Source organism: Schistocerca americana, chromosome 1 (assembly GCF_021461395.2).
Source record: "Schistocerca americana isolate TAMUIC-IGC-003095 chromosome 1, iqSchAmer2.1, whole genome shotgun sequence".
Taxonomy (NCBI): domain Eukaryota; kingdom Metazoa; phylum Arthropoda; class Insecta; order Orthoptera; family Acrididae; genus Schistocerca; species Schistocerca americana.
In genome coordinates, this window is record NC_060119.1 from 492,074,651 (window position 1) to 492,102,475 (window position 27,825).

Sequence of the window (27,825 nt, forward strand, 5' to 3'; positions counted from 1 at the left end):
CTAAGGACATCACACACATCCATGCCCGAGGCAGGATTCGAACATGCGACCGTAGCAGTCGCGCGGTTCCGAAATGAAGTGCCTAGAACAGCTCGGTCACCGCGGCCGGCCAGTTGTATACAATTACAATCATAATACAAACACAGCACACAACGGCCTCACTTTGTCTTTTCATTTGAAGTAGCACTACGGAAGCACTGTTCTACTAATAAAGATAGAACGTGGCCCCACTGTGTTTCGGCAGTTCGAATCCTTATCACACACTAATGCCAGCACATATGCAGTTGTGGATATATTCAATACCGCAAGTCATTCTTATGTCCTGTTTTTGAACCGTCGCAATGGTAAGTCTTCCATAATCCCTCCCTGGTCCCCAGCTGGTATATCATCTGGATATACAGACCAAACATCGTTTGCTGCCGTAGCCAAATAATGTCTGCATTACAGCCGACCACGCCCCGTGTTACCCATTGCAGTCGCACTGCTCTACTGCCTCTACCAGTTTCTCCGGCTCCAAGATGCTGTCTTTTCCGGAGTCCGTCTTGTTTCGCCAGCGTAGACTCACTCTTCCACTGTAGCGCCCTCAACTTACGACTGCGGTCCAGCTGCGCCGATAGCAAAGTGAAGGACAGTCCACGTGCCAAGCCAGGCCAAAGCTTGTCCGTCAGTGCCACCCGCTACTCACTGCCCACAGCGGATACTTAACCATCTGCCCAGGCTCCGTAGCTAACTCTCACAGCTAGCGACTCTAGGAGGTAAATGGGACCCAGATGCACGTTCACCACGGCAGGGTACGACGTACAAAGTAATATCCGCCACTGCTGCCTGCGGGAATCAGAGACAGTTACTGGATCGTATTGCTTCCCTGTAGTACCACCAGACTCTCAAATGCTGTGGCGCACTGCCACAACGAAGTTCGGTATGGCGCTGCGTCTGCCAAAGCGCCAACATCAGCGCCCACTCGCGAGACTTGAGCTTGAGCGTCTGGACTGCACAGGCGTGTACAGGCTGAGATGAGTGGAATATAAAAGTGTCGCGAAATCTCAGTATCACAGAATAATTTATCCGTGGATCATTTTTATAGGGATTTTGAATATGTCACGATAATAATATTTGAAGACGCGGAAAAACGTAACTTATGTACACAAGTGGTCATATACTTAATTTGACAAGGATGTGATTAGATGTGCCCGTTTAGTAAGAAAAACTCCGGAATTTTTCTAAAGTGATGTATGGTGAGAGAGAGCTATCAGATTCCTTTAGTACCATTTTACTTTTTTAAGCTGTTCATTGGCTGTTCCGCTTGCTAAATATTTGCGAATAAAACCGACCTCTCATGAAAACGTGTGCCATTGTTTTTGATAAATGGCAATCTGTTTCCGCACTCCTGACTCCTTTTGTAGTTCAGCTAACATGAAAACACAGTCAGATAACGGGTGACAAAGAGGTGTATTAATAAAAGCAACTTGAGGAGATGTTCCTCGTATCTCACTATTTGCATTTTTACCGTGGGATTTGCATGGTGTGATTGAAACTTGGTTAAGACTGGTTTCCATCAGCAATTTCAGAGTGTGCACAAGCAGAGCACAAGTAACTGCTGAGAACCTCGTAGTTAACGTATTTAACGGAATCGAGATTAACAATTCGATCCTCCCGTTTGAAGTAATGTTTTCGCCTAAGCAAATTCTTGCAGCGGTCGTATGCCTCTCAGGGCAGAGTGACCTTCTGCCCCTCAGACAATGGAGAACCTCACGTAACGTATGCAGAGGAGTCTCTATCACGGGCAGCCGAGTTTCAAACCCGTCAGGGTTCCATCACGCCAGAAATTTTGCAGAATATGCAGTTGCGGACATCTCTGCAATTAACTGGGGAGCTACACCTCCTGCAGCTAGTATGGCTACAGCAGGAATGAGACAGGTTACAATGTGATGGTTTAGACCACGAGCAACGTGCCGGAGCCAGTCGAGAACTGACACTCTGCTGATTAAGTGGGAAGTTACGTCCTCGCCAGACTCGGCGACACTACAGAACTTTACGAGAATCGTGGCAATTTTCGACGTTAACTTAAGATGGTTTCGAAAATAGTGTGAATGGTAGGTGAAGGAACGAACATTTGCTCATATCTCTAGGCTAACACCCACACAAGGGCTCTCGTTGGCCGCAGATATGTGGCGTGGCTCTTTCTGAGACTCATAAGACGAGGACAGAGGAGTAGTGTGTCAAATTTTCACTCTTAACGTGTAAGTACAAGCCCTGGTTGTCTAACACGGGTTTTTGGCGGAATTAGTTTTGTTGAGATACCATAGCTAAGAAAACGAAAAGTGTGGAGAACATTCAATGTCAGAGATATGTGCAGAGAGCATTCGGTGCTGGAGAGAACTTTCGGTGTCGGAGATCGGTGCAGAACTCCAGTTTTCTGGTTCCGAAATCGATGATAATGATGATGATGATGATGATGATGATGATGATGATGTTTGGTTTGTGGGACGCTCAACTGCGTTGTCATCAGCTCCCTTACAAAGTCCCAATTTTTTCACAGTCCAATTTTGTACACAGCCCAATCTATTTAGTGTCATGAATGATGATGATGATGAAATGATAAGAACAGCCCAAACACCCTGTCCCCGGGCAGAGAAGGTTCCGAAATCGATGGAGAGCTGTTGGTGTTCATTCGAGATCCAAGGCTGCAGCCAAAATGGTGAGTGTTCTCGCCGCGGTGTTGGCACAGGTCAAATTTAGGTACCCTGCAACCACATTATAGTTGCTTCAAAGTCGTAGTTGTGATTCTTAATTTTATCGCATCAGTTATTTTGGGTTCGGGACTCAACGTTTGTTACAATGAATCGTGAGTTACCACGACTTGCTTGCTACTTGCCCGCTGCACATATTAATTCAGGTCCCAGTATAACCTCTCCGTAATAACAAGGGTTACGCAATCATTTCTTGTACGCCATGAAAGCCTACTAAGTCACGATCTCTGGAAGTAACGCTTCTTTTTTTATTGGGTTTCCCAGACCTTGTGGACAACTGTATGCGTGTTACTTGTAACTCAGTCAGTTTCATACATGATGCATTTCTTGGTCATTTTTAGCTTTTTCCTTGTAGATTGTTTTGAAATAAGTATGTAGTAATAGAATTCCGCTAGATTTCAATTCAGTAGTTATTGAACCCCCTGTCACTTGAATATAGACAACACACCAAAGCCATAAGTCATACTTCAATTTGAGGGACATTGTTTCTTATGACAGTTCCGTGGTACAAACCTTCTTTTAAACAACAGGCGAGTTCCAATCAGGCTAAAGGTCGTATGAAATGTTCCTTTATGTAGTATTAATTATTGATTTTCAGGCATCAGGCGACCCTTCCATTGAATCATTACTAGAGTCAAGCGGCTAAATACATAATCTCCCCCATAGTATCAGATACGTTTCAACAAAAATCATGGAAAACCTAAATCAGGATGGCTGTTGGAGATTAGAGCCTCCATCTTCCCAAATACAAGGCGACACTTTTAACGACAGCATAACCTAGATTGGTTTACCACCCAGCGTTCAATACTTTTTTGTTCACCCATTGGCTGCGCGGGGTAGCCGAACGGTCTGGGGCGTCTAGTCACGGACGGCACGGCTTCCCCCATCGGAGGTTCGAATCCTCCCTCGGGCATGTGTGTGTGTGTGTCGTCCTTAGCGTAAGTTAGTTTAAGTTAGATTAAGTAGTGTGTAAGCTTAGGGACCGATGACCTCAGCAGTTTGGTCCCATCAGAGCTACCACAAATTTCCGATTTGTTCATCCATTTTTCCAAAGATATTAAATCATAAAGTTATCATTTTGCTCTTCGCAGCTTCTCAGTTACAACACTGATCATTTCAAAATTGATCACATTGAATCAGACGCGTTTCGAAAGAACAAGTATTCATATCAGACACACTGTCACAGTACGGCACTCCTTTTCTTATGATGGTGCATCTGCGGAAGAAGCTTGCTCATCCAAACCGAAATAGTTTCAATGTAGCCATTTTCTAAGGTGATTAACATTAGGAGTTTGCTTGAGTCCAAATTTTTGGCTGGTCCATAATTTCATAGCGATTTTTTAATGCATGGTAGTATTCCGGTAATTGTGGGCTCATTTATCGGCTGTCATATCTTATTTGTAGTTGCTATCTGAGTTTAGATATTGTCATTTCGTCATTTGGAGATAGTGATTGGAGCTGTGGATGCTAGAAAACAGAAAGCCAGGATGAGAAATCGGAACATTTCTGAGGTGTTCTTCTGTTTGAATAGAGGAGTTACAGCAATGGAGGCAACCAGAAACATTTGCGCCTTGTTTGGGGATAATTCTGCTGGACAGAACACGGCAAGAAAATATTTTTCTCGTTTTAAGAAGGATCGTTTTGACGTTAGTGACTTTCCATGGTCAAGAAGATTTTCGGCGTTTGATGAAGAAAATTTAAACCTATTAATTCACAATGATCCGTGTCAGTCTATCTAGAGCTAGCATATGTGATGAACTGTGACAATTCCACCATCATACGACGATTACACGAAATGTGGCAGGTTCGAAAAATCTGGTGTATGGGTATCGCATGCTCTGAAACAAAATCAAATAAATCTGCGGGTGGCCATATGTGCATCTCTGCTTGCTGGTCAACAATTGGCTGGTGAACAACACATCACCTACCATTCCTATCTCGTATCGTTACTGATGACGTGAAACGGTGTCTTTATGCTAACATAGGGAAAAGAAAAGCCTGGTCGAGCCAAAACAAGGCAGCAACTTCGTGTACAAAGACCTGTGCGATCCGTCTGGTGGAAGAGCAACAATGTGATGCACTGTATCACAGATTGCTTCCCAGAGGTGTAACAATCACTGCTAATGTATTGTCAACAACACAGACGTCTTTCAGACGCAATCCAACAGCAATGACCAGTAAGAGTGAGCGAAGAGATAACGCCCGCCCACATTCTGCTACACTGACGAAAATTTCTATACAGGAGTAGGATTGGTAGATCATTCCGTGCCTACCTCATTCACATGATCTTGCGCCCTCAGATTTCAACCTTTTGCATTCTCTATGGAACAACCTTCAAGGAGCTTCCTTGCCGGATGAAAGTTCGCTCCGAACGTGGCTCGACAAGTTATTTTCCTCAAAACCACTTGATCTGTAAGGTCGCCGAGTCGAGAAGTTACCCTAGCACTGGCAGACTGTTGCAAATAGTGAAGGAGAATATATTATTGATATGTGTATCTGTTGTGTTCATTAAAATTATGGAAAAATGTTACGAACTTATACACCCTCTCAAGTTTCAGAGAGCACCAGCGAGAACATTTCTTTAGCCGATATTGTTTATTGCAGCGGATTACTCATATGTGTTATTGTGCTAGCTAAACTGGTTTCGATTTATCAGTAGCCAATGACTAGTTGTTGGCTTAAGTCTGTGTTACGAGGGTCACTCCAAAAGAAATGCACACTATTTTTGTAAAAATACAGTTTTCATTCTGCGTGTGTGAAAGTTTTAAAATGTGTAGATACATCCTTCCCGCTTGTTTTCATAACTTAGTTCAACCTCTTCCCGTGAGGGGCGCCGTCACAGAATCTCTTCAAGATGGCTGCTACAATTGACGTTCGTCAGAAGCAACGTGCTGTCATATAATTCCTGTGCTGTGAAAACGAGACAGTGAGAAACATCCACAAGAGGTTGAAAAAGGTGTATGGAGATGCTGCTGTCGTTCGTAGTACAGTTAGTCGGTGGGCAAGCAGGTTACGTGATGAAAGCGGGCACGGCAATATTGAGGATTGTCCTCGCAGCGGCAGGCCTCGTACTGCACACACTCCAGACAATGTGCAGAGAGTTAACGAATTGATGACTGCTGCACACGCATCACAGTGAACGAATTGTCACGCTACGTTCGGATAGGGGAAGGAAGTGTTTTCAGAATACTGAAAGTGTTAGCGTTAAAAAAGGATTTTGCCAGGTGGGTTCCCAGGATGTTGACCAAGGCTCACGAAGAAACAAGAAAAACAGTATGCAGCGAACTTTTGGAACAGTGCGAGAATGGTGGAGATGAATTTCTTGGAAGAATTGTGACAGGTAATGAAACATAGCTCAATCATTTTTCACCAGAGACGATGAGGCAATCAATGGAGTGGCATCATGCAAATTCACCCAAGGAAAAAAATTCAAAACCACACCTTCAGCTGTAAAATTTATGGCGATAGTGTTTTTCGATTCCGAAGGACTCTTCCTTGTGGACATCATGCCAAGTGGAAGCACCATAAATTCTGATGCATATGTGACGACACTGAAGAAACTTTAAGCTCTACTGAGTCGTGTTCTATCACATCGGCAAAAGCAGGATGTTTTGCTTCTGCACGACAATGCACGGTCACATGTCAGTCAAAAAACTATGGATGCGATCACAAAACTCGGATGGACATCACTGAAACACCCGCCTTACTGTCCTGACCTGGCTCCATGTGACTATCATCTCTTTGGGAAACTGAAAGACTCTCTTCGTGGAACAAGGTTTGAAGATGATGACTCCCTTGTGCACGCTGCCAAACAGTGGCTCCAACAGGTTGGTCCAGAATTTTACCGTGCGGGTATACAGGCGCTGGTTCCAAGATGGCGTAAGGCAGTTGAGAGGGATGGAAATTATGAGGAGAAATGAAAATATTGTTCCTAAGGGATGTATCTACACATTGTAAAACTTTCAAACATGTAGAATAAAAGTGTGCATTTCTTTTGGAGTGACCCTCGTAAAATAGATCAAGTGAAAAGTTTCTTTTTTCCAGCTGTGAATAAATTAAATGTTCTTCCACGAGTTCTGGCAATAAAATGAGACTGGAGAAATGTCCTAATTCTTGGTGAAAACCTTCGGTATGAATACTGTTCCGGAGACTTCGTTGGAGTAGGGAGTGAGCCCCCTGCGGCTTGTGGCTGGACGGCCAGTGCGGTGGCACGGATTAGTGCGTCATGCATTCTGTACGGCCCTGCCCGCACGCTAGCCGCACGTGCGTTCTGCTGCAACCGCAGCGGCAGTCACGCAATGCAGGGGCAGGAAGCGAGGGACCCCCTGCAAGCTCTGCGCGACCGCCTACTCTGTTTCCACACAGGCTGACAAACTGCTGCTTACAATGGTATAAGCATGCTTTCACTAACTCTACAGTTAAATGATGGGAACAGGGGAACCTTCACAACTGGAACTGTGAAAGTCGCTAAATTCTTCGTGGTATTACACTACTGTCCATTAAAATTGCTACAGTAAGATGAAATGTAGATGATAACTGGACAAATATATTACACTAGAATTGACATGTGATTACGTTTTCAAGCATATTGGGTGCATAGATCCTGAGAAATCAGTACCCAGACCAACCACCTCTGGCCGTAATAACGGCCTTGATACACCTGGGCATTGAGTCAAACAGAGCTTGGAGGGCGTGTACGGGTACAGCTGCCCATGCAGCTTCAACACGATTCCACAGTTCATCAAGAGTAGTGACTGGCGTATTGTGACGAGCCAGTTGCTCGGCCACCATTGACCAGACGTTTTCAATTGGTGAAAGATCTGGAGAACGTGCTGGCCAGGGCAGCAGTCGAACATTTTCTGTATCCAGAAAGGCCCGTACAGGACCCGCAACATGCGGTCGTGCATTATCCTGCTGAAATGTAGGGTTTCGCAGGGATCGAATGAAAAATAGAGCCACGGGTCGTAATACACCTGAAATGTGACGTCCACTGTTCAAAGTGCCGTCAATGCGAACAAGGGATGACCGAGACGTGTAACCAATAGCACCCCATACCATTACGCCGTGTGATACGCCAGTATGGCGATGACGAACACACGCTTCCAACGTGCGTTCACCGCAATGTCGCCAAACACGGATGCGACCATCATGATGCTGTAAACAGAACCTAGAGTCATCTGAAAATATGACGTTTTGCCATTCGTGCACCCAGGTTCGTCGTTGAGTTCACAATCGCCGGCGCTCCTGTCTGTGATGCAACGTCAAGGATAACTGCATCCATGGTCTCCGAGCTGATAGTCCATGCTGCTGCAAACGTCGTCGAACTGTTCGTGCAGGTGGTTGTTGTCTTGCAAACGTCCCCATCTGTTGACTCAGCGATCGAGACGTGGCTGCATGATCCGTTACAGCCATGCGGATAAGATGTCTGTCATCTCGACTGCTAGTGATACGAGGCCGTTGGGATCCAGCACGGCGTTCCGTATTACCCTCCTGAACCCACCGATTCCATATTCTGCTAACAATCATTGGATCTCGATGTAATGTCGCGATACGATAAACCGCAATCGCGATAGGCTACAATCCGACCTTTATCAAAGTTGGAAGCGTGATGGTACGCATTTGTCCTCCTTACACGAGGCATCGCAACAACGTTTCACCAGGCAACGCCGGTCAACTGCTGTTTGTGTATGAGAAATCGGTTGGAAACCTTCCTCATGCCTTTGTAGGTGTCGCCACCGGCGCCAACCTTGTGTGAATGCTCTGAGAAGCTAATCATTTGCATATCACAGTATCTTCGTCCTGTCGGTTACATTTCGCGTCTGTAGCAGGTCATCTTCGTGGTGTAGCAATTTTAGTGGCCAGTAGTGTAGGTCTGCAACTTGGCTTCCGCCGTTTTGTACTAGATGTCAGTAGCGGCAGTTAGTGGTGCAGATGGTGAACGCAAGTATCATGCAATAACCTCAGATATTTGTAAACATAACGCCATCAAAATATTAGGCGATTTATGATTCCATCATGAAGTTATTCTCGACTGAGTACAACTTCCGAGCCCAAATCTCGTCACTTGCGGGCAATTTTAATTTTGTGGTTTAACATGAAGAAATCTGCGGTTGAGGCCCATAAAATGCTGGATAATATCTGTGGTGAGACAACAATTGGTGAAAGAAAGTGCAGAACATGGTTTCAAAGCTTCCACAACGGTGATTTTGACGTCGAAGACTGGCATGGCGGTAGAAGCGAGAATGTTCTCGAAGATACTGGAACCGACGGTAACAATCACAGAAGGCCGTTATCGAAAGCACTTGATGCGTTTCAGTCGAGCACTGATAGACAAATGGTCATAACACAGAAACTGAAACGAAAAGGCGATTTTGCAGCTTGACAATGCTCGACACTAAGTCTCAAAATCCGTAAAAACGTTAAAATGGAAAGTCGTACCCCTCGCCATATTCACTAGACATATCTCCCTTCCACAAACACCTTCTTCGATCAACGGCACGCGGCCCAGCTGACTAGCACCTCCGATCATATGAACAGGTGCGAAATTCGATCGCTCGCTCGCTCTTCTCAAAAGACGCCCACGTTCTCACGCAGCGGCATTTGGATACGGACCAAAAGATTAATGAAAGTAGTGGCCAACTATCCGGTACTTTGAATCGTAAAGTTTCTATAAGTTTTTCATAATAAATCCTCGAACTTCGAGAAAAAACGGCGGAAGCATAGTTGTAGATCTAACACATTGCCTATATCTCGGTATTTTCTGTGATAATTCCCGACGTTTCATCCCGATCTGAGAAGAATATCATCAGGGATACCGCAGCTAATGGATGAATGAGGCACACGTAACGCTCAGAGTGCCCGCTTTCTATTAATATAGAACGCACCAGTCTTATCACTCTGACACGACAGAGGTGACAACAACCGACAATTACCAAAATTGAAAGGATAACGGAAAGGAAATACTTTATTTAATTTCTATAATAATGAGTGAGATCATCGGTGACAGTAATTTTTTTACAGTTGTCCACACCTTTCACCCACACTGACACAGATTCTGATTCATTTATTTTATGATGATTCCTGCTCCTGAGAACAAGGGCATCGTAGACAGGTAATATGATTTACCCATATCTCTATTGTTAACCTCTCCCATCTGAAATGTCCGATAAGCAATAATGTCATGGCAGTTGAACGATTCCAGTCCTGCCTCTTTATGGACTTCAGGTCCACGTACTAGAGCAACGGTGACCCAGCCATTACCTTGCTGATTGGCATCGTTATTGCTAAGAGTAAAGTTCAAAACACCACCACAGGAAACTGATGGACCGTACAAGACGACTTGTGCGCCTACATAGTTTTCGGTCTTGATAGAAATATTGTCTATTGCTTTATAGACTGTTGGTCGGGCACGCCTTGTCCTATAATGACGTGGCGTCTTCTGTGTGAGCGGTCGATGCTGCCGCGCGTGCGGCTGCACGAAGACTGACACCTTCTTAACAAAATCAGTACTTACATAGAGAAAGCCGTTGCACTCTTGAGCCCCCAGTTCGCGATGTACGGCTAGCGGTTCTCGGCTGACGATCCACAAAAAATAAAAAATAAGCGAAATAGGAGGCACATCTGCACGGAATTGTGAAACAATGGACTTTCATTTCAGTTACAAGCGTGCCATTCTATGCGCCAGCTTTTAGATCCACACTTTGCAAGCCATGTTACGTTTTGTGGCGGAAGTTACTTGAGATACCAACATCGTTTCATCACACTTCCTAGTCCATTCGCGACTGGTGCGTAGGAAAACGGTTGAGGGAGAGACTTGGTATGAAATCCAGTTTCTCTTGTTTTTTCGTCTTGGTCATTTCGTAAGATGTCAGAGGAAATAACACGTTGCCTAACTCTTCTTGGAACGTTCACTGCGGAATTATGAAGATATACTTCTCCATTACGAACAGCGCCTCTCTTGGAGGTCCTGACATTGGAGTATATTGAGTCCTCTCCATAAGGCTCTGGGGCGCTTGCAAAACGAACACGTGACGTAAGGCGTCTCTCTTCTTTGGATATCCTCTACTTCTTCTGTTAATCTTAATCAGACAAATGTCACAGGCAGACAACCGATTTGTATTATAAAGCCGCTATCCCGGATCCCGGAGCCGGCCGGGATGCCCGAGCGGTTCTAGGCGCTACAGTCTGGTCGCAGGTTCGAATCCTGCCTCGGGCATGGATGTGTGTGACGTCCTTAGGTTCGTTAGGTTTAAGTAGTTCTAAGTTCTAGGGGACTGATGATCTCAGAAGTTAAGTCCCATAGTGCTCAGTCATTTGAACCGGATCCCGGTACGAGTTACAGATTGTTCACTAACTGAGTACAGGCGCAACAAAAACATGAATTTCAGTATTTTGCGAAAAATCTTATGTTAAAAGTTAAACGAAGTAAGATGAGTATTATAGTTATAAACTGAGTGTTTGTCTTGAGGCTGTGAGACTGACGGCTCGCAGATACCAGCAATATATTTATCCAGTGTATGAGAATGAGAGCACTTCAAACGAATTTTACTCATAATTTCAAACCTTTACGAAATTTTTTCTCGCTGCCCCTACCCCTTCGCCCCATCCAGTTTTCGCTGATCATGCAGTATGACGTCAACATCAGGCACCACGTTTTAATTTATTCCTTCTCTACTACAGACTCTGTTTGCAGTACACTTGCAAATAGTATTTACTTATATCATGGAATGTGCCTACAAAATTTTATCATTGTGCGACACATAGTTCAGGATATATGATGTCGTTAACATTTACATGTGTGAAAATCAAGCTTTTCCTTAAAATGTTGTGGAAATTACCCAGACTATATTCATCCAGGGTTTCACAATGAGGCACTCAGAGATTTTCAACGATCTTTAAGCACAGCTCCAAACGTTTCCCAAACATTATTTTGGAATACATTCTTACAGTCAAAAGTTTAACACATTGATTCATTTGTAAAGTAATCAGACGTTTGAAGTAATTTAACACATGGGAGTTCTATTCTTTAAAGAATCTGGAGGATTTATTGCTAATGAAAAATAGTTTCAAAGGAAGTTTTGTAAGCCACTTATTTTGTAGATAAGCTGGTTTTGCTTAGATCATTGGGCTAAGTGGTCTATTGGTAAAGCGACTGACTGGAAACCTAGAGGTAGCGGTATCGAATCCCTAACGAACATCGGAAATTTTTCGGTTTGCATTTAATATAGACTTTACATCTCACTGATGTCAAGGTTCGCCATGAACGACACGTTGTTCAGATTCCCCGTTAAACTGTAGGTCCCTTTTTCCCCAGTGGGATGACGGAGGTAGGTTAGGATCTCCAGTTACCAAAGTGGTGCCGGACTGAAAGACTTGTATCAGGCCGAAGGGCCACACAGAACTAGCTATTATTAATTACTTTCATGAGGAGTTTCCCAATGAAACTTAACCTATCGTCTGCTAGTTTGTGATGTTTTACGTTTGGCCCTGTTCACAGGGAGGTTCTGTAAATAGTTTAATCGAATATGAATAGACCTTTCCTTCACATTAGGGTTAAATTTTTTTCCAAAGAGGATTAACTACCCGAGCCTCCATCAAGCGTCAAACCTCTGCAGATCTTACTGCAGTTTTTCTACAGCTTTCTCCAAGGGTTACGCATCGAAGCTACTGCAAAGCAACCCTCTAATCACGGCTTCACCGCATATGCACGTTTCACATATATTGCACACATATGTGTCTGAATCTTTTGTGTATTTCACCGTGCTACTCCAGAGAGGATAGTAAATTTTTCTGTAGCATCCAGGCGTGTGGCCTGATGTTTAGTCCCAAAACATGTAGACAAAAATAATGGCTCGCCGCAGTGCTCATTCTCACTGCCTGCTTCACACAATGACCACCACAAATAACAGACAAACTTCATCTCAGAGTTTTAAAGTATTCAAAGTCAACTAAATCCGTGATGGTAGACACTAAGTATGATTTCATGAAAATAATCAGGAAAACTTTAAATCTCTTTCCTAACGTATCTTCACCTTCTAATACTTTCTCCCCTCTACCACCGCCTCGTCCATCCTGTTTCTTCGCTACCTGCTTCCTCACACGTTAGTACGAGGGTAATCCCAAAAGTAAGGTGTCCTATTTTAGTAGTACATAGATCTGTTTATTTCTACAGTGCTTTACATCAATTTACAGCTTGAACATTTAGCTATTTTTCCACATAATCACCATTTCTGTCGATGCGTTTTGTAGACACTGTGGCAGTTTTTGTAAGGCCATGTCATACCAGCTCACCGCCATGCTGTTCAGAAAGTTATGTACCTCTTCTTCCACTTCGTCGTCGGAGCTGAATCGCTTTCCGGCCAAACGTTCTTTTAACCTAGGGAACAGGTGATAGTCACTGGGCGCCAAGTCAGGACTATAGGGTGGGTGGGTGATTATGTTCCACTGAAACTGTTGCAGGAGCGGTTTGCCGAGCGATGTGTGGGCGAGCGTTGTCGTGGAGTATGTGTACGCCCTTGCTCAAAATTCCTCTTCTCCGGTTCTGAATTGCCCGTTTGAGTTTTGGCAGAGTCCCACAGTACCTGTCAGCGTTAATTGTGGTCCCAGTGGCCATAAAGTCGACCAACAATACCCCTTTCCGATCCCAAAAAACGGCTGTTATGACTTTACCGGCAGACTGTGTTTGTTTGAATTTCCGCGGCTTTGGCGAAGAAGGATGCCGCCACTGGCGTGATTGTTGCTTGGTCTCAGGTGTAAAGTGGTATGCCCAGGTTTCCTCACCCGTGACAATTGGGTCCAGAAAGTTGTCCTGTTCGGTTGCAATGCGGTGAAGAAATACGCGGGGAGCATCTACTCTTTGCTGCATGTGGTCTTCAGTCAGCGTGCGTGGCACCCATCTTGCGCACAACGTCAGGTACTTCAATGTTTCCGTTAAAAATCTGTGAGCGGTGCTTCAGGAAACCTCAGGAACCAACGTGCAGAGTTAATCCAGGGAGATCCGCCGATCTTTACGCGTGCTTTGCTCAACCTTCAACACTGTCTCCTCAGAAATTGAAGGTCTCACGCTCCTTTATTCGTCGTGAATTCGGTCCGACCAACTGCAGACTCTCTGTACCACTTACGAACATTTTTGACATCCATGCACGACTCACATACACTTCCGTCAATTGGCGATGGGTTTCAATCATCGCAGTGCCCTTTGCGTTCAAAAAACGAATAACTGGGCGCAATTCGCACTTGGCGGTAACATCCAACGGGAGCTCCATTCTCAACGGCTGCCAAACCAAGACTGAGCGCCTCAGCGCGGCGTGCGCATGTTTACAGACAGCGCGTGAAGCACTCTTCGTAACAGTGTGACCAACTGCCACACAATCAGAGTTCTGTACTTATAAAAAAAAATAGGAGACCTTGCATTTGGGATTACCCTCGTGTTATCACTACAAAATTATTTAAGCGGAAATGCGGGTCCGGTACGAGATTTAACTAGAGAACCTGGCAGTGCTTCGCAATTGCTAAATGCTTATGGGAATCGGATATATGTCCTTGACTCCTTCTCCCCCCTCTCTTTGTCCACCACCTCCTTCTCCCTCTCTTTGCTTATCTCCTATTCCTGCCTCTCCGCGACTTCGCCTCCGCTCTTCCTGCCCCTCGCCTCCGCTCTTCCTGCCCCTCTCCTCCGCCTCCCTCCTGTCTCTACCTTTCACCTCCTGTCCCCTCTCTCTGTCCATCTCCTACTACCCCTCTCTACGTCGATTTCCTCATCCCCTTCTCTATGTCTATTTCCTATTCCCCATCCTCTCTGACCTCGAAGCTTTCGTATTGTTATAGCGGATGAAACCGTGATTGCGATTTAAAGTTGTTTAAAATAAATGAGTAAATCAATTGGGGTCATTAGTATACGCGGTGAGGGAAACCTCTCCAACTGCTGGATCTGTGAAGATAGTAGTGTCAGTGAAACTGTTTCGCACAGTTTCAATCAGCAAACTGGCAGAATCACGAGGTTTCAGGCGATTCAGATACTGCAGTGGTATTCTAATCATAAGCTGATAAGCTACAAATACAGCTTCAAGTTTCCTATTAACCAATTGCTTGAAAGAAACAAGCATCGATATTATAAAATAATATATACTGAAACAGTCACTCGTTATTAATATTTTTCTATCAGACTCATTCCGGCAGCATGTTCCATCATCAGGTTCATTTACAGTTACCTTCCCTTCGCAGTTAATTGAAGTGGGTTAGTTTCATTGGCTGTGTGTGCCAGTGAGATTGTTGTTGTTGTGGTCTTCAGTCCAGAGACTGGTTTGATGCAGCTCTTCATGTTACTCTACCCTATGCAAGCCTCTTCACCTCCGAGTATCTACTGCAAAGTACATCCTTCCGAATCTGCTTAGTGTATTCCTCACTTGGACTCCCTCTACGATTTTTACATTCCGCGCTGCCCTCCAATACTAAATTGGTGATCCGTTGATGCCTCAGAACATTTCCTACCAACCGATTCCTTCTTGTTGTCAAGTTGTGCCACAAATTCCTCTTCTCCCCAATTCTATTCAGTACCTCCTCATTAGTTAGTGATCTACCCATCAAATCTTCTTCATTCTTCTGTAGCACCGTATTTCGAACGCTTCTATTCTCTTCTTTTCTAAACTATTTATCGTCCATGTTTCACTTACGTACATGGCTACACTCCATACAAACACATTCAGAAAAGACTTTCTGACACTTAAATCTACACTCGACATTAACAAATTTCTCTTTCTCAGAAACGCTTTCCTAGCCATTGCGAGTCTACAATTTATGTCCTCTTTACTTCGACCAACATCCGTTGATTTGCCAACTGGTTTCTGTACAAAATGTAAATAGGCTTTACTTCCCTGCATTTGACCCCTGCCACCTTCAGAATTTGAAAGACAGTATTCCAGTCAACATTGTCAAAAGCTTGCTCTAAGTCTACAAATGCTAGAAACGAAGGTTTGCCTTACCTTCATCTATCTTCTAAGATAAGTCGTAGGGTCAGTATTGCCTCAAGTGTTCCAATATTTCTACGGAATCCAAACTTATCTTCCCCGAGGTCGACTTCTAACAGTTTATCCATTCGTCTGTAAAGAATTCGTGTTAATATTTTGCAGCCATGACTTATTAAACTGATAGTTCGATAATTTTCACATCTGTCAACACCTGCTTTCTTTGGGATTGGAATTATTATATTCTTCTTGAAGTCTGAGGGTATTTTGCCGGTCTCATACATCTTCCTCATCAGATGGTAAAGTTTTGTCAGGACTGGCTCGCACAAGGCCGTCAGTAGTTCTACTCCCGGGGCCTTGTTTCGACTCAGGACTTTCAGTGCTCTGTCGAACTCTTCACGCAGTATCTCCCATTTCCTCTTCATCTACATCCTCTTCCATTTCTATAATGTTGTCCTCAAGTACATCGCCCTTGTATAGACCCTCTATATACTCCTTCCACCTTTCTACTTTCCCTTCTTTGCTTAGAATTGGGTTTCCGTCTGAACTCTTGATATTCATACATGTGGCTCTCTTTTCTCCAAAGGTCTCTTTAATTTTCCTGTAGGCAGTATCTATCTTAACCCTAGTGAGATAAGCCTCTAAATCCGTACATTTGTCCTCTAGCCACCCCCCCCCCCCCCCCCCCAGCCATTTTGCACTTCCTGTCGATCTCATTTTGGAGACGTGTGTATTCCTTTCTGCCTGCTTCATTTACTGCATTTTTATATTTTCTCCTTTCATCATTTAAATTCAATATTTATTCTGTTACCCAAGGATTGCTATTAGCCCTCGTCATTTTACCTACTTGACCCTCTGCTACCTTCACTATTTCCTCTCTCAAAGCTACTCATTCTACTTCTACTATATTTCTTTCGCCCATCCATGTCAGTCGTTCCCTAATACTCTCCCTGAAGCTCTCTACAACCTCTGGTTCTTTCAGTTTATCCAAGTCCCATCTCCTTAAATATCCACCTTTTTGTAGTTTCTTCAGTTTTAATCTACATTTCATAAACAATACATTATGGTCAGGGTCCACATCTGCCCCTGGAAATGTCTTACAGTTTAAAACCTGGTTCCTAAATCTCTGTCTTACCACTATATAATCTATCTGATATCTTCTAGTATCTCCAGGATTCTTCCATGGGATTCTTGAACCAAGTGTTAGCTATGATTAAGTTATGCTCTGTGCAAAAGTCTACCAGGCGGCTTCCTCTTTCATTTCTTCCCCCCAATCCATATTCATCTACTACGTTTCCTTCCCTCCCTTGTCCTACTGTCGAATTCCAGTCACCCCTGACTATCAAATTTTCGTCACCCTTCACTATCTTAACAATTTCTTTTATATCATTATACATTTCATCAATTTCTTCGTCATATGCAGAGCTAGTTGGTATATATACTTGAACTATTGTAGTAGGCGTGGGCAGTGAAGTGAAATGAAAAGAAGATAAGGATTTCTGGTCAGATGAGTCCAGGCTAATACCAACGGTAGCACAAAAATTGTATAACGGGAGTAGAATTCATTATGAATAGGAAGGTAGAACAGAGAGTGTGTTACTGTTAACAGTTCAGTGACAGGGCTATTCTTATCAGAACTGACAGCAAATCAACACTGACAATGATAGTTTAGGTATAACGCCGACGTCGCAAGCAGGTGAAGATGAAGAGCTAAAAAAAAAAGGATGAGGGTATTGAAAGGGTAATACACTAAGTAGAGGGAGGTGAAAATCTAAAGTCGGGCATGGAGTTTTAGGGGAAGGAGTAGAAGAAAAGGTTAGAGGAGAACTCGGGCTTGGAAAGAGCAATGAAAGAGGAGGAAGGTAATTCAGTTCTGTACTGAATTTTAGCTTGTAATAGCGAATACTCTGCTCAAGAGTCACATGAGGAGGAGGTACACTTGGAAAAGCCTGGGTGATACGGGGAAATTTGAGATAGATTACAGCATGGTCAGACATAGATTCCGAAATCAGATTGCCTGCTGGATTGAAGGCGTACCCAGAAGCAGATATAGACTCAGAACACAATTTAGTTATGATATAGAGTAAGCTGAAGAGAATAGTCAGGAAGAATCAATACACAAAGAAGTCTGATACGGAAGTACTAAGGAGTGACGAGATACGCTTGAAGTTCTTGAAGGTCATAGATACAACAATAAGGAAAATCTCTATGTTCAGTACAGTTGAAGAGGAATGTACATCGGTAAAATGGGCAGTCACTGAAGTTGGAAAGGAAAACAGAGGTACAAAGAAGGTAACTCGGGAAAAACCACAGGTAATAGAAGAAATACTTCAGTTGATCGATGAAAGAAGGTACTACAAAAATGTTCAGGGAAATTCAGGATTACAGACACACATGCCGCTGAGGAATGAAATAAATAGGGAGTGCAGGGAAGCTAAGACGAAATGGCTGCAAGAAAAATGTGAAGAAATAGAAAAAGGAATGACAGTCGGAAAGACCGACTCGGCATATAGGAAAGTAAAAATATCCTTCGCTGAACTTAAAAGCAAGAGTGGTAAAATGAAGTGTGTAACGGGAATTCCACTGTTAAATGCAGGAGAGAGAGTGGATAGTTGGAAAGAGGACACTGAAGTCCTCTAGGACTGGGGAGATTTGTCTGATGTGGTAGAAGAAGAAAGAGGTGTCGGTTTAGAAGAGATAGGGGCTCCAGTACTATAATCAGAATTTAACAGAGCTTTGAAGGACTTAAAATCAAATTAGGCAGAAGGGATAGATAACATTCCATCAGAATTATATGCTTATATGGATATGGTGTCTGTTCTTTCGGACATATATATTGAAAGGGTAATACACTAAGAAGAAAGAACAGACACCATATCCATGCAAGAATATAGTTCTGGCAACACCGGCCATGATCTTGTTCTTCTGTGCGGATGCATACATATTCCCCGAACTTTTACGGACTTGGTAAGAATGTCTTCCACGAGTAATGAGTGTGTTGGGGTGGAACACTACGAATGTAGTGTGTGGACATACAAGGTGAGAATGTGGGTCTCGCGCGAGGCGTGCGCGAGATAGTCCCTGCAGTCGCACTATCCTCTGTGCCGTCGTTGGCTCAGATGGATAGAGCGTCTGCCATGTAAGCAGGAGATCCCGGGTTCGAGTCCCGGTCGGGGCACACATTTTCACCTGTCCCCGTTGATATATATCAACGCCTTTGAGCAGCTGAAGGTATTAATATAATTCTAATTTCATTCCATCAGAATATCTAAAAATCATTGGGATAAGTGGCAACAAAACGACTATTCGCGTTGTGCGCAGAATGTATGACTCTGCAGATATACCTCCCGACTCTCGGAAAAATATCACCCACAGAATTCCGAAGACTGCAAGAGCTGACAAGTGCGAGAATTATCGTACAATCAGCTTAACAGCTGATTCATCCAAGTTGCTGTCAAGAATAACATACTGAAGAACGGAGAAGAAAATTGAGGACGTGTTAGACGACGATCAGTCTGGCTTTAGGAAAGGTAAAGGCACCAGGGAAGCAGTTCTGAAGTTGCGTTTGATAATGGAAGTAACACTAAAGAAGAATCAAGACACCGAGGAAAATAGCGTAAGTTATAGGGCGTGACGGATAATATACAATATGTACAACATGCAAGAGGGAATAGGAAGAGAGGACGACCAAGAACGAAGTGCTGGGATTAAAAAGGGATTAAGATAGGAATGTATTCCTTCGCCCCTACTGTTCAATCTGTACATCGAAGAAGCAATGACGGAAATAAAAGAAAGCTTCAGGAGAGGAATTAAAACTCAAGGTGAAAGGAAATCAATGATAAGATTCACTGATGGCATTGCTGTCTTGAGTGAAAGTGAAGAAGAATTACATGATATGCTGAACGGAATGAACAAATCTAATAAGTCAGAATATGGATTGAGAGTAAATCGAAGAAAGAAGAAAGTAATGAGAAGTAGCTGAAATGAGGACAGCGAGAAATTTAACATCAGGATTGATGGTCACAAAGTTGATGGGTTTAAGGAATTCTGTTACCTAGGCAGCAAAATAATCAATGACGGACGGAGCAACGAGGACATCAAAAGCAGACTACTACTGTAAAAAAGGGCATTTCTGGCCAAGATAAGTCTACTGACATCAAACATAGGCCTTAATTTGGGGAAGCAACTTCTGAGAATGTACGTTTGGAGCACAGTATTGTATCGCAGTGAAACACGGACTGTGGGGAAACCGGAACAGAAGAGAATCGAAGCATTTGATATTTGGTGTTAGCCCCGCGGGATTAGCCGAGCGGTCTGCGGCGCTGCAGTCATGGTCTGTGCGGCTGGTCCTGGCGGAGGTTCGAGTCCTCCCTCGGGCATGGGTGTGTGTGTTTGTCCTTAGAATAATTTAGGTTAAGTTGTGTGTAAGCTTAGGGACTGATGACCTTAGCAGTTAAGTCCCATAAATTACACACCCATTTGAACATTTTTTTGTTGAAATTTAGGTGGGCTGATAAGGAAAGGAATGTGAAGGTTCTGCTCAGAATCTGAGAGGAAAGGAATATGTGGAAAATACTGACAAGCAGAAGGGACAGGATAATAGGACATCTGATAAGACATCAGCGAATGACTTCTATGGTACTAGAGGGATCTGTAGAGGCCAAATACTGTAGAGGAAGACAGAGATAGGAATGCATCCAGAAAATTATTGAGGACGTAGGTTGTAAGTGTTTCTCAGAGATGAAGGGCCGCGCGGGGTAGCCGCGCGGTCTCAGGCGTCTTGTCACGGTCCGCGCGGCTCTCCCCGTCGGACGTTCGACTCCTTCCTCGGGCATAGGTGTGTGTGCTGTCCATAGCGTAAGTTAGTTTAAGTTAGATTAAGTAGTGTGTAAGCTCAGGGACCGTAGTCCTAAGCTGTTTGGTCCCATAAGATCTTACCACAAATTCAGAGATGAAGAGCTTGGCACAAGAGAAGAATTTGTGGCAGGACGCATCAAACCAGTCAGAAGAATGACGACCTCGGGAAAAAAAAATCAAGCGGTTTTTTTTAATTTTTTGTTTTCAACCACGCACTGCAGTGCGGAACGACCTGAGACCGCCTGTACATGAAGTCCGCCTCGTCTTGGTTTAAATGTAGTTATTATTTCGCGTTACCACTTCAAAATCACATCAGCAGCAATCGACTTGGGCAGCCATAGAAGGGTGGAAATGTCCCTGATTGATTTTTTCAATTCTTTATTCTTAATCTTTTATATAACCCACCTCCTAACGCAATTAGTGGGTCGTATAATTATTGTAATGGTTTTTTTGCAGCTTGTTTACTAATGAACTATAAGTAGTGTTAATTACAATGAGCAAGGCAATTCACTATTGGTACTTGTCTACCACTCTAGTGGTATTTAAAAACTAAACCTCTACCCTATCTGCAGCGTTACAGGTGTGCCAGTTAAATATAAACCTAGGTTTTTTTTTTTCACGGCTTTCCTCACCGAGCTAATCCCGGTGAGAGTGCCCCTTGCACTGCGCAGGCCCAAGATATCTTGACTATTTCTCTACAGGTTCCTATTTTTTATTTCCTTATGTCTAAGTCCTACTTACTAGATCAAACCTAATCTAAGTCGATTCCGGTGCGTTTTCTGATTCAGTGTTGTTGTATTCCAATCCTCCTAGTCCTGGACGTGGCGGATTCCAACTGTAACGGCAGTCGGCCTATCCACGCCCACGCGGTATGAGATTGGGTTACTGGGATACATTTTGTTATTTGTCGTTATTCACGGTTGCCCGTCAGATATTCCAAAAGATCTTTTTGTGATACCTCGTTAGCTAGGTTGTTTGGTACTCGAAATATATCCTCCTGTCGTAGTAGGGTAAAAGTGTTGTAGTTTGGTAGTGGCTGTCTCAGCGCATCTGCCATATCATTGTAAAGGGGGAACTTGTAAACCACATGGTCGGGAGTACCCTCCGGTGCACCACAATCGCAAGAAGGCGTAGCCCTTCTTCCAAACCGACACAGGTATATTGGGTAGGGCCCACGACCAGTGAGAAAATGGAACAATCCCCTTGTCGGCTTAAAGTATTCCAAACCTAATTGTTCTTTGACATCTGGTAGGAATTGGAAAGTTCTTCGGTCATTGCCATCGGCTTCCCATGCTTCCTGCCACAGCTGTTCACCCCTTCTCTTGATTGCACCCTTATCCCCAACCTGAATACCCAGGATACCCCTGTTTCCCGATCTCTCCCTTCTTCACCCACAACCATGCTGCCTCTTTCCTATTTTTGATATCAAGGCAGCAAAGCCCCATTATTACCAACAAGAACCCACTCAGAGATGTCCTGTAGGCCCCAACGTCAATAACATATTGCTTTGTACCCTTTTCACCGTCGTGGCAGGCACCACCTTCGTGAGCCTGTGCGCCCAGACCCCCGAGCCCTAACCTACTATTGATGTTAGTATGCTGTTGTGATATAACTTCATTAGGTCGGGAGGAAGATGAAATCTTTTGTGTCCAATGCATATGAGGTTATTAAGTACTTCTAGGGCTCTTTGGGTTACAGTTTCAATGTGCTTTGCAAAGTCCCATCTTTCACCAATGGTAACTCCCAGGTAACGCGCCACTCGACGCCAGAAAACTGGTGAGCCCTCGATTCTAGCTTTTGGGTTCCTGATTAGTTTTCCTTTCAATAACAGATAGGTTGACTTATTTGGTGATATTTTCATTTTAGTCTGTTAGCACCATTCTTGTAATATATCCATAGCCACCTCAATCTTTGGTTTGATGTCTTTGCAGCTACAGCCGCCCACCAACATGAGGAGGTTATCTGCATAGGCTATCACCTCTAGTACATCGTCATTCTGTTGCAAGCTGTCCAATAATGGTTCCATGTGGATGTCTCAAAACATGGGACCCAACACAGAACCCTGGAGGCATCCCTTTACTATCGATTTTCTAACTTTCCCGCTAAGGGATGATAGCCAGACCTCCCGATCCTTGAAATAACTCCTCAGACAACCGTAGAGCGCCCCTGGATACTCTTTCTCCTGCAAACAGGAGAAGAGCGAAGGCCACCACAGGTGATCAAAGGCACCACTGACGTCCACCGTGATACCAGCTATGTACTTGTATAGGCCAGAGTCACAGACCTCGGCCGCCAGGGCGACTGCATCAGCCGCCGTCCACCCAGGCCTGAAGCCGAACTGCCTGTCACTCATCCCGCACAACACTGGATGTGCAGCTAGTCTATCAGCCAGCAATTTCTCGAATAGTTTTGGGAAGAGGTCTAGCAAACATGTCGGTCTGTATGACATGGTCTCAGTTGGGTCTTTTTCTGGTCGTTGCTTTATTATGACCACATTAGCCGTTTCCCAGATTTTGAGAAATTTTTGCAATCTGAACCACTCGTTATATAGTAGGGTAAGTGGTGTTACCAACTGAGGGGCTAGGATCTGCTCTACATCAGCGAAAATTCCGTCTGGCCCAGGAGCTTTTCCACTCTTTAACGATTTTATTTGGGCAGCCACCTCCTCTTCAGAGAAGGGGTATACGGCTCTATCATTTGTATATCTTACTAGATCAGCTGTTCTCATTTCGCGATGGCCCTCCGTTCCCTTTACTCACTCTCTTCAGGCAACAGGGACCGAAGGAGGACCTCAACAGTCTCCAGCCAGGATTCTGTCATCCTGTCCAATAGTGAATATCACTATTGGAGAGCGGATCTTCTCTCACCAACGTATAGGCCACTCCCCAGGGGTCAGTGGTTAGTTGATTTTCAACATACCTCTCGCACCTTCGAAATCTAACCCCTGAAGTTCCTTCTGGAATGTTTCCTTTAATCCCCTATATTGTTGCAATCATCGTTGCCTTTCCCACCAGAAGACACTTCACTGATAGTCCTCCTTACCCCTCTGATAGACTGGCGCATGTTCTCCAGTTCGGCAGACCATGGTGACTGAGAGGTCGCTATGGCCCTCCTCCTAGTTGGTACGGCTGCTTTCACTGCTCTGGTAATCGCACTCACTAGCTCTTCGGCGTACCTATCCACATTTATATCTTGGTATTGGTCACCTTCTGGTAAGGCACATTGACTGAGTTGTTAGTTACGTGACATCCAACGAAAACTCACGTGTGAAGTCGCTGAATTCTTCTCACCAACCCATTCTGGACTGCTTTTATATTGGCTGATCCGTCTCTCGTGACATTTAGTAGTGAATTCCACGTAGGAGTGTCCGGATACTTTTGATCAGATAGCGCAAAGAGGTGCCATCTCTCTCAACAGCACAAAATGGGTTCGGCGTTACTTCTCCAACCGCCACTTTGGAGTGTTATGCCAAATCTACAGTCATTGCCATATACAGGTATGCAGTAAAATGGAAGCAAAGTTGCATGCCGCCTTCAACGTGCAGCATTTTTAATAGCCAGCGGAATAATTACTGTCGCAATTTTTCAGACATTTCTTTCCTACCGTGGTCGAAATAAAATTGGGAATATCATCGTGTCAGAGAACGTTAGTTGTCTTTGGGGCGTTAAAACTCATCGACAGCAGTCTGGGCAGCCTGCCGGAACAAATATTTGAGGTGGCGCGGCACCGGCGCAGCTGACCTGTTGAATGGCCGCATTAAGGCTGCGGGCAACAAGTGTCCCTCCCCGCCGCCAGTGCGTGCCTGCCGTGTAGCAGACCGCGGCCGCATCCGCCCCCGCCCGCCCACAAAGGCCGGAAGTTCCGACGGCCCGTTCCCACAGCCTTCCGCTCCCGCGCTCTTCGCTTGTTGCACGCGTCCGATGTTTGGCTTCCGCATATCCGCTAGTGCCCTCTGCTCGTGCCGCTCTAAATCTGCTTCGCTGTATAACGTTATGCAGGCTGTTTCACTATTCATGCTACACACTTTTAGAGGTTGTAGAGGAGTCCAACGACATTACAGATGTCAAATTTATAGATGCCGCCGCCTGTAAATGTGCGTATATGCAAGGTAATTCCATCATGATGTTACACTTTCAAGGAAAATGCAAACGGATGAATGTATTAGTTTGAGGTAACAGACGAGTCGAAAGTTACAAGCGAGTATCACTCTGATAACTCTGACAATGAAACTCATTTACCGGTACTGTTGTCGCTAAGAATGGATGCTATGCAACTTTCAGAGCCACTGTTATGGACCAAGACGAGAAAAAAATGTCTAGTAAAGAGGTGCTCTGGAACCCTTACCTGAGAAACTATGAGCACCTGTTCATCTTCGCTAGTGTGAAACACATCTCCTTTATTATACAGGGTGTTACAAAGAGGTACGGCCAAACTTTCAGGAAACATTCCTCACACACAAATAAAGAAAAGATGTTACGTGGACATGTGTCCGGAAACGTTTAATTTCCATTTAGAGCTCATTTTAGTTTCGTCAGTATGTACTGTACTTCCTCGATTCACCACCAGTTGGCCCAATTGAAGGAAGGTAATGTTGACTTCGGTGCTTGTGTTGACATGCGACTCATTGTTCTACAGTACTAGCATCAAGAACATCAGTACGTAGCATCAACAGGTTAGTGTTCATCACGAACGTGGTTTTGCTGTCATTGCAATGTTTACAAATGCAGAGTTGGCAGATGCCCATTTGATGTATGAATTAGCACGGGGCAATAGCCGTGGCGCGGTACGTTTGTATCGAGACAGATTTCCAGAACGAAGGTGTCCCGACAGGAAGACGTTCGAAGCTATTGATCGGCGTCTTAGGGAGCACGGAACATTCCAGCCTATGACTCGCGACTGGGGAAGACCTAGAACGACGAGGACACCTGCAATGGACGAGGCAATACTTCGTGCAGCTGACGATAATCCTAAGGTCAGCGTCAGAGAAGTTGCTGCTGTACAAGGTAACGTTGACCACGTCACTGTATGGAGAGTGCTACGGGAGAACCAGTTGTTTCCGTACCATGTGCAGCGTGTGCAGGCACTATCAGCAGCTGATTGGCCTCCACGGGTACACTTCTGCGAATGGTTCATCCAACAATGTGTCAATCCTCATTTCAGTGCAAATGTTCTCTTTACGGATGAGGCTTCATTCCATCGTGATCAAATTGTAAATTTTCACAATCAACATGTGTGGGCTGACGAGAATCCGCACGCAGTTGTGCAATCACGTCTTCAACACAGATTTTCTGTGAACGTTTGGGCAGGCATTGTTGGTGATGTCTTGATTGGGCCCCATGTTCTTCCACCTACGCTCAATGGATCACGTTATCATGATTTCATACGGGACACTCTACCTGTGCTGCTAGAACATGTGCCTTTACAAGTACGACACAACATGTGGTTCATGCACGATGGAGCTCCTGCACATTTCAGTCGAGGTGTTCGTACGCTTCTCAACAACAGATTCGATGACCGATGCATTGGTAGAGGCGGACCAATTCCATGGCCTCCACGCTCTCCTGACCTCAACCCTCTTGACTTTCATTTATGGGAGCATTGGAAAGCTCTTGTCTACGCAACCCCGGTACCAAATCTAGAGACTCTTCGTGCTCGTATTGTGGACGGCTGTGATACAATACGCCATTCTCCAGGGCTGCATCAGCGCGTCAGGGATTCCATGCGACGGAGGGTGGATGCATGTATCCTCGCTAACAGAGGACATTTTGAACATTTCCTGTAACAAAGTGTTTGAAGTCACGCTGGTACGTTCTGTTGCTGTGTGTTTCCATTCCATGATTAATGTGATTTAAAGAGAAGTAATAAAATGAGCTCTAACATTGAAAGTAAGCGTTTCCGGACACATGTCCACATAACATATTTTCTTTCTTTGTGTGTGAGGAATGTTTCCTGAAAGTTTGGCCGTACCTTTTTGTAACACCCTCTATAAGTGCTCATAGCTCTTGAGGTTTGCATTGTAGAACCCATGTTTACTAGCCATTTTTCTGGTTTTGGTCCATACTACCACTTCTGAAAGTGGCCTACCGTACAATGTCAGCAACAACAGTTCCGGTACATGTATTCCACTGTGAGAGGTATCAGAACGGTTTTCACCTGTTACTTCCGACTCGTTCATTTCCGGTTCAGAGACCCTTACCTCAATTTGATACATTACCCTTCTCCATCATCCTCAAAAGTTTGTAATATTCTCACGGAATCAGTCTGTGTATACATAAATTTTTAGGTGCCGACGCTTATAGCTTAGACGCTCTGTAGCATCGTTGGATGACGTTTCTGAACATGGATTCCTATATAAAACTCGATCTACTAAGTCCCCTCTACAACTTCGAGAAGTGTGTAACATGGCTTGTGAATTCCGCATATGCTAGTCATGAAACACACACACACACACACACACACACACGCACGTATATATATATATATATATATATATATATATATATATATATATATATATATATATATTTATTTATTTTGCCCCCACGTGAATTCATACCCATGTAAAGACTGCGATGAAAAATACCGATAGGAACATATCAATACTGTTATATTGTTTCTGGTGAACAAATTTTTCTGTTTATCTATGTGAAAATATGTTTTGTAATTAAAATAGTAATCAGATGGTTTGGTCAGAGATTATTGCTCAAGAGGCCAAACGGAAACGAAATCTGTATATCTTTTGCTGAAAACAAGTGATATGGCGTTTCATTTCTTCTCGCCATTTTGTGGCGTCTTTTCTTGTCTGACAGGTACAAAGTACGGTGTCTGTAGATAAAATATGAGATTTTTTTAAATGTTAAGCGGAATTTGATTATAGTATCAAACTTCATAATATCACATGATAACAACCATAACTCTGTACGGATATTTGCATCTTTCTTTTTAGAGGCGGCAAAAAAAGCGTTGACGACGAATAGTACGAGGGTAGATTGACCGAACACGATGCTTATTTTTTCGTTACCTGTTCAGTTTCGATAAGCAGAACTACCCCTAGATTGAGTTGCCGATCATTTCTTTCCATTCCTTATGTTAGGTTGATCGGTTAATTACCTTCGAACAATGACGTAAGCATTCGCGTTCACTGGCTTGTATCTTTTGTAAACCCTTGTCGCCAATTCTGTAAAGCCCTCGTCTATACTGCTGTGGAGGTTGAGTTGCCACTGTTGTTACGGTACGCCGGGTTTGTCAGTTCGTGA

General features: G+C 44.1%; 1 non-coding gene across 1 annotated transcript; it reads left to right on the forward strand.

The window, feature by feature from the left end:
* The first annotated feature begins 18,815 nt into the window (after window positions 1–18,815).
* Trnat-ugu lies at window positions 18,816–18,890 on the forward strand. Its single transcript has one exon. It is a non-coding gene; the product is annotated as a tRNA-Thr (tRNA).
* The last annotated feature ends 8,935 nt before the right edge of the window (window positions 18,891–27,825 follow it).